The following is a 9091-nucleotide window of genomic DNA, read 5'->3' as shown; positions in this document are numbered from 1 at the left end:
GTAGTAATTTAGATCGATCATTGGCTATCAGCATACAATCCTGTTTAAAACTTTGCAGGAAGACACTTGCTATGCAGTATCAATCAGAACTGTTGAAGTGTGAGTGGGGAAATGACGCATTCTCGTAATCCTGACAGCTATTTGATTAACAATGATCCAAAATTGAAAAGCTAAATGTCTGAAAAAATATATTTGACAAAGATAAATGTTTCATATTTTGTTTAATAGTGACAACAGAAAAAACATAAGATATCAAAATTAGTAAGGCCTAAATAATAACGAACACTAATAAAATTAACTCGCTGAAGTGATTAAGTCGAACGGAATCGACCTATGGTTTTATTATACGGTTTATTATAAAGAAGCAAATTTAATAGCATTTCATTTTTGTGTTTGTAATTGGCACATTTTTGTCGATCGCCATCTAAAATGAATCCGCATATCTCGAATTCATTTGGCTAAATTCACACGTTTGCTTTACTGCTCTGTATATATAAATAAAGCATGACAAAGCTCTGTGTAGCATGTCTTAGACACTGACTAAGCACGTAAGAGACCTAGGATCCCTTCATGTCACAAATTTTGGGTAAACTTTCAATTAGCTCTAAAGATGATAACTATAAACAAACTTAAAGGTTTTATGATAATCGATAGAGTATTTGAGGATATATATATATATATCGATTTTCTTCACAAATATTTTAATTGACATACCATAATGTGAATATGAACCATTTTATAGTTCTGTAAATGCTGGGAATAAACAAAAAGATGATTACGATTATGCTAATAAACTTTCGGGCTGTTTTACATTTAAGACATTTGGAAACTATCACAATTATTACTTTCTAATTTAGGAATATGTGTCGTTTAAACTGCAATCTGGATCGTGTATACTATTATGCAACCTCAGGACTGGTTCACGATTCGTCAATAAGGATATCTAAGGTTAAAAACAGTGCAATATTTAACCACAAAAATGTATATGGTTGGGGTATGGCTCTAATACCTTCAACTCATGACATTTCCTGTACTAATAAAAAACAAGAAGCTAATAATAAAACTTTGCTAATCGACTAAAATTTGATAAAATACCCCAAAGGCTGCATGATTTGATGAAAGATCATCAGTCAGCAAAGAACACAAACTCTCAAAATGTCTTCCGCCATATACATTTTAACTAATTTATAACGAATCTGGATCATTGTCGATCACAACGATGTTTGTATGTACATTATATGACAAGCACGTACTTTTCAAATTATAGACCAATGTTACTCCTCTGTTGTCACAAACTAAGTAACAGAAAGAAACAAAACCTACAAGGTTTTTGAAACTTAGCTAATAATTTAATTATCAAAGTCGTAAATGAAAATGTGAGAGTAACTTACAGTATTATAAAGTGAATCCAAAACAAACCTGGCAAAGTTCTATGAAAGCCAAATAAATGAAAAGTTCCGTCTAAATCTCAAAACCGGAAATGTACGGGTCCGCCAGAAACTTGATGTTGTCAAGAAGGCGTCGTCAAGGATTCCTTCAAATAATTCACAACAGTTCCAGAATAATATTATAGTCCAGTAATGAGCACGTTCTATTTCACTGAACAGTCCAAAACAAATGTTTTTTTCTCTCGAATAATATATAAAGTACATCATAAAACACATGTGCAGGCTTGCAACAGGAACACAAGATGAATTCAAAATGGAATGAATCTGATTGCTCAGTTCTCTCTTTATATACACATACTATTGCAACTATTGCGATTCATTCATCGATTTCGAATTTGATTTTAGCATATTCATTTGCCGCTTAGTCAAAGTACAAGAGGCAATCACATAGCAAATAGATAACAAGTACTCTGGGGTTCTGTCCTGTGTTAATTGAGGCTTCATGAAACAAATTGGCCATTTATTAAATAATCAACATAATTAAGACATTCAATTAAAAGTATAAGGGAAAGAGTGGCACTTGGCTTCTTAAATGAGAGTTATCTTATTCTTCAAAACCTGTATTTATTTCGGTTTTGTTTTCAAATTAAGCGGTTTTGTTTTCAAGTTTCCGTAATCGACGACCTACCTTCTGCAAAGAATCTTGCAAGTTTTATTACGTTATTATCCGTTGAAAACAGCAATTGTCTGTACATTTGACTTTTTCGAAATATATACAACTTTAATAAGTTATTAAAAGGTTTCATCAGTCGAAATTGCTAGAAAACAAATTACTGTGAGTATATTAATAACATTCTTTGTGTATATTGTGCCAAACAGATCAGATTAAACGTGTAGAATATTCTGCATTCGCCGAAGTGTCGTTTTCTATGTCGTTTGTGTGGAGTGAATTCTTGATTCTTTTTCTAAAATAAACAACTTTCCCAATGCAAAGAATCTCTCACTTTTTTAAAACTAATCCTCCATGTAAACGGCAATTATCTGTACCATAGATGGTGTATGCCGGTTTCCGTTGTGAGATTATCAACTGAAAGCGACTCGAACATTTAAAAATGAAAGTTTGAATTGAATTTTGTATATAATATTTTCATATAAAATCCAAGCGTCTTTCAAATCTCTGAGGGTAGCATGATATATCTGTCAGTTTACGTAGCGAATCGTTTGCGGTCATTTTGCTGTAATGAAAAGGAGTACGATCTCGAAGTAGGTTGCACAGATCTGACAGGTTTACGAACTGGTTCCTTTTGCTTTTCATAATTTGAAATCATCTGTATTACTTACTACGTATTTTAACATCATTGTAGCAGTTCCAAAATTACTTCCGTGGCTACAGTCATTCGATAGACCAATGTATCGCAGATAGACCGTTAATAAGACTGGAATAGCTGCAAGGAATTGAAATAGTTCACCGGTCTTTTGTAATTATATCACCTTTGATTTGGATACTTTTGATGTCGCCGATGCATTATTTGGTTCAGCTGATCGTGCTGTGTTTGGGTCAATCACAACTCCAATTAATTTTGTTGGAGAAAGTTTCAATTTAACCCCACAATTTTTTAAAGTATTAAAACATTTCCAAAGCAAGTTTTCACAAATGCTGAATTTCACTTCGCGATAGGACATTATTATTTAAAGACCTAACAGGTTTAATTACTCTATCATTTTTTAGAGGTGCATTAATGATCCTCATTTGACCGCCCTCGCGCTCCAACAACAGAGGTTTGTATAAAAGAATCACATTATAACAACGAAAACACGAGGCTCCAGCCGCACCTTCATGTGCACGAAAATACATATTGAACACGTGTTTTGGTGCGGTAAGACCACGTTGAATGCTTACTTGCCATGTAAATTGTAAATTAATATCACTTGGTGGGCGTGCATATGTGTTATGATCGGGAAATGACAACACTGAAGTGGTTGCAGATAGCCTAACGAATAGCAAACTTGATTGTACTGACAGTGAAATGGTTTGCACAGGCATCCATAAAGTCAATGTTGACAAGACAACTTTACCAGCAGCACCCCGTATACGCCAAATCAATCGTTGGCGTAATTTTTACGAAATTCGGTTAATGTGTGTTTTGCTTCAAAATCAACGTTGAGAACATGTTTGCAAACCCAAAACTATGATTGTGTGGAATAGCACACGAAAACGTCAATGCGTTCAGAATGACTTGTAATCCACTGTGTGCAAATCAAAGGTTGTAATTGACATTGGCACTAGACATCACATGAACTCCAGGGGCACCGGGTCTGGCATACATACTAGCAGCATTTTGCTCTGTAAACGAATCATGTTTTCGAAATGTATACGATTTATGGTCTGTTTTATTAGATGAGTCTTTGATATGCGTCATTGTTGAATCACCAGATCTCGCATACTCATCAATGTATATAGCGAGTCCGACAATTGTCGTGGCAATGTCGGCATTGTAAGGAATTTATTCGATTTCCTTTCAATCTGTGGAATAACGAGATAAAATGAACAACGTCATGATACATTTGGTAACAGATACAACTGTGGTATCAACAGGATAATTGGCATTATCTCGCTCAAAAGTTTTGCTTCAATTTCCAAGAAGGCCTCACATGAGTGAAAAAAAACGATGAGGTGTCTTGTAATTTTAAATTGTGATGATTAAGGACCCAGGCCATGTATAAATAATTCTGAAAATTTCGTTTATTTCGATTCAGCAACACAGCCGTGGCAATATCAAATGTGGGATCTGACGTATTATTGAACTGAGCCAATGTTTACACATTATTGAATTGTTTAAGTACCTAGTGGGCCATGACGTCAAAATCTAGGTCCCATTAGCACCAAATTTGTAGTAGCAAACTCGTTGTTGGGCGCCTTTTGAAATAGATAGCCGTTGCTGTGCGGATTTATTTATACAAATATCATCAAGAGCAGGTATTGTTTCTGTCGATAATTATGTAACCGCTTTTAGTGGTTGTCGAGTCACTAACATTTGCAGTGGATCTCGAATCGATTGAACCGCTCGCAATTGCAGATTTTTCAACCGATCTGCAGAAAAGTTTCTGATGCTATCAATGATTAGTATTTAAAATTGTTTAACGATTGCGCAGCATGCGATGATAAGGTCGTTAGCACGTTTGGTGTGCCCGTAAACAATCCTCGAACAACATCACCAATGCCAATTACGTAATATGTCATATAAAAGGGTTTTCTTACGTTGACAACACGTACTTGTCGCTATTATAAATATCAGGCAAATCTTTAATGTACAGGTGTATCGTCTGTGTTTCATTTCGAGATTTACAATGTGCACATATTGAACACAAGGGCAAAACGAATATGTCAATCGATTATTATGACATGCATAATACACAGGCGACGCATATCATATCACATCATATCCCCAGGTTCCACAGCTAGTGAAAACACAACATGTAACCCTGAGAAACTATGACTCCAGGAACAGCAGCAGCGGCTTCTGCGCCTGTTGTTTCAGACTTGCTTTCATAACTGCCACTGACACCAGCATAGGGTAAACTGATCTGTTTTGTTTTAGTAATTCTGACAATATCATTGTGATCTCATATCCCATGCGAAAAGTCGTTTGTCGTCTGAAATGTCGTCAGGGCAACCCAAAACTGACCTTGTTGACGATCGTTTAATGTCAACTGCGTATGGTACAGATACAGATTTGATTGAAATGAAAAAACCTAGTGTTGGCTCATTTTCAGGTGTAAATGTTTTACAGTCTTTGTCGGTAAACAGTGTGAGTCTTCGTCTGATTTCTTCATGATCGATGCCATGTCATACGCACAAGTGGGAAGTTAAATATTATTCCAGGTGGCACCACTGTCTGATAAAAATACACATGAGTTATTTACACTAAGAGTACGAATTGGTTGTTATCGTATATTAGGCCAGCTGTAATAAACTCGCAATGAGGTTAATAATTTCTAGTGTTCATGATACACCAGGGGTAACAGGTCTAGAAAAGGTCACAGTGAATTATGGTTTCATTTATGTGATTGTGATCAAAGAGGTAATGCTCTGGGTTGTACTTAAAACACGTTATATCGGTGTGGTAATGTATGTCATTCACGTCTTCAACAAGATCATGCTTTAAAGCGCGATTAAAAAAAAGTGTTGTCCATGATGCCATTGGTGAGCAAGCACTGCCAAAACAAAAACAGTTTGGATAGGAAGCAAGAAGTACAGTGCATATACATTTCATAACAGGTTAAAGCTGAAGTGGGTGACTGAATTTACATATTTTGGCATACAGGTTATGGTGGATTTGAATAAAATGGTAAAATTGAATTTTTAAAATAAATATAAATGATTACAAATTGTTTAGAAAATTGGGGAAAACAATCCTTAATATTAATTGGTAAAATAAGAGCTTTGAAAGGCTTAATTATTCCAAAACTTAATCATTTGTTCATCTTATTACTAAATCCGCCCCGAAATTTTATCAGGGAATTAAATGAATTAATGTTCACCTTTTTATGGAAATCAAAAGTGGGAAAAGTTTAAAGTGAGGTTTATGTTAAAATTTATACTAGCTTTACAAATAACATGGATTCTTAGACTGTTTCTACCTCACAGAAAATTGGTATATTTATTTGAATATGAAATAGACGAAAGTAAGTACCTAATGTTATTAGGAGATGAAAATGTGATGACCTTATCCATAAAGACGAAAAACTACTCCTGTTTTCGTGATGTTATGAGGCTGCAAGCTGTTAATAGAGAAAAGTATACTCCGGATAGGTAAAGCTATTATGAGAACAAGTTTCAAGATGTATTCCCTTACAAGGGTGAGCAAGGTATCCATGGTTTGTTGTTGTTGTTGTTGTTGTTTTAGGTTTTAACGCCAGTTTTCAGATAGGCTATACATGGCGGCCAGTATAACTGGTGGAGGAAGAACCCTGGAAAACCTAGGGAAGAACCACCGACCCACGAGAAGCTACTGGCAGGCTTTCCCACGTACCCAAGCTAGCCGAGCCTTGGACTCGAACCCACGCAGACAGAGGTGCGATGGCAGTGATCTGGAACGGTGAGCGCTTTAGACCACTCGGCCACTCGGGGCCCCCTCCATGGTTTGAACATAATGAAACTATATAGGTGATATGCTTACAGATCAGGGAACTATTATTGACTTTGTCAGCTTTAAAACTAGATATGATCTCAATACAAACTTCCTTGCCTTTCAAGGTATAATTCAATATTTAAAGTCTTTTTGTAACAAGTCGCAGTTAGACATAATGACACCGATCAGACCATTTTACTCTTTTCATTTAGGAATTCTATTTTATGACAATGAAGGATGTAACGACTCTTACAAATCACTTTTAAAAAATGGATGTTAAACCAACTATGAAATAAATGGAATGAAGTTTTCAGTTTGAATATGGATATATGGCCTCACATATATGCTAATTTGTTTAAAATAACAAGCAACAAAAAATTTCAATGATTTGAATTTCGGGTTATCCAAACAAATTTTATCAATGAATTAATTTCCGTAAAAGTTAAATTGTCCTATACTGATAAATGTACATTTGGTAAAATGCCCCGTAAACATTACTGCATTTGGTGTGGGAATGTAATTTTGAAAATCAGGCTGTGGAATGATGTGTCCCACTGGAATCGAAAGAAATCGAACACAGATGTTGTGCCAATTGCAAAAACTGATATATTGGGAGATACAAGTAGAGATGGAGTATATTAACATCCAGGCTATTTTTGTTTTCTTTTCGCCAAATTCTAAATCTATGTATGTAAAATGAGAGGGCATATGTCTTGATTAGATGGGTTGAAAGTATTTCGTAAAGACCATTATAATCTGTAAAATATATTGCAATCAAACTGAAAAGAAAGAAGCATTTATGTTGATTTGGGAACAGTGGACCATTATTCCACCAGTAACTAAGAATGATGTGTTATAATTCAAATGCATGTTTAATAGCATCAGTTTATAGTATACAATGTGTTATTGTGTTTGCATTATAGGCAAATAGCTAAGTCTGATTTAATGGTAAACAGGAACAAATGACTATGATATCACAAAGTCTACGTCACCTATATGCTGTACGTTTGTATTTGTCTATCTCGAAAGAAGTTGTGTACTATATGAATATGTGCACGTATGTATATTATTTTTCACTATATGTATTGTTCCTAGATTATGCGAGATTATAAGGAGACCATGGGATGTTTCCCCAGCCCAATTATCAATCTATTGCAAAGTCAATAAAACAATAATCTTGATATTGCACTGGAGTGAGAGAAAAAATCATAGTTTTCCAAGGACGTCAAATGACACGGATACCATTATAACCATGCAATTTTAGTCTATATTTAATCGTTATGGTAGCAGTGGAAATAAAATGGCTGACTCCTAACAAAGACGACACAAATTCAAATCTAATTATATATGATTTATTTCTTAATGTGTAATTTTACTTCTAACTGGGAAGGACAAATATACAATTGTTTGTATTTTCTGTGTGAATAATCACAGCAAGAGAAGAAAATAAACGGTAAACCGCCGACATCGCGCGGAATTCATTAGGAAATCTCATACTTCAATCTGTTAAATAGTACACCTTGCTAGCCAACACTTTAGAAGCATAAAATAGAAGAAAATGTACTTCCTACGAAGTTTATTACATCAGACATCAAATATATTCAGAATCAAAGAAAAACGTGGGTTTCACACATAAATCATAAAACATGCTGTAGTTTCACACTGAATAAAATGATACAATATCTCAAATGTTTAATCTTCGGATTTCATTACCGTGTTAATTGCAAAAACATAATACATTATACACTGTAAGCGTGTTAACATTGGTTCGTAATATAAGGAATATTTGCTCAAATGCAGTGACACACACACACACACACACACACACACACACAGAGAGATATATATAGTACACAACTTATATATATATATATATATAAGACAGCGCTGTAAGTACCTGTCTTGACATAATGGAAATCTTATATGTATTGTCTTTGCCCATAACATGAATCACAGGGATCCGACTAGAATTATTGCTGACTTATATTACAGTTCTCCACAACACGCTTCAAACAATTAACATTACTTTCTCACATATACAATTAAAGTATACAAAGAAAAAAAAACACCAGATCAAACATGATCTAAAATAGTTGCAACACCGTCATGTCCATGAATCGTTATTAGCATTTACACCGTTTTTTACTGCATATCTCGGATATTATACATTTTACCAAGGTAAATGAAACATTATAGTAGAATACTACGAAAACTATCAGGTAAAAATATATTATCAGTATAATCATGCAAATCGATTATTAGTATAATCAGGTAAATCGATTATCAGTATAATCAGGTAAGTCGATTAATCTGAACGAATTTTAAACATTGTATTCCACTAAATGTTTATAATTGTAAAACAACGGACACATTAAGAAATGAAAATACATTGCGGTCACTCTATATTTTAGATATATCAAACTCACCCGGATTGAATCTTTAAACCACTTTGAGAAAATGAATATTCTGCTTTCTTTCAGATTATATACGATTACAAAAATAAGCTGTGACCAATTGTAGTGAAATATACAGTGCTTTGATACAAGTAAAATCGATTTTAAAAATCCAGAT

Source organism: Sinohyriopsis cumingii, chromosome 7, assembly GCF_028554795.1.
Source record: "Sinohyriopsis cumingii isolate HCF-2022 chromosome 7, ASM2855479v2, whole genome shotgun sequence".
Classification (NCBI taxonomy): domain Eukaryota; kingdom Metazoa; phylum Mollusca; class Bivalvia; order Unionida; family Unionidae; genus Sinohyriopsis; species Sinohyriopsis cumingii.
The sequence above is the reverse complement of the archived record's forward strand: the minus strand, read 5'-3'. Positions refer to the sequence as shown.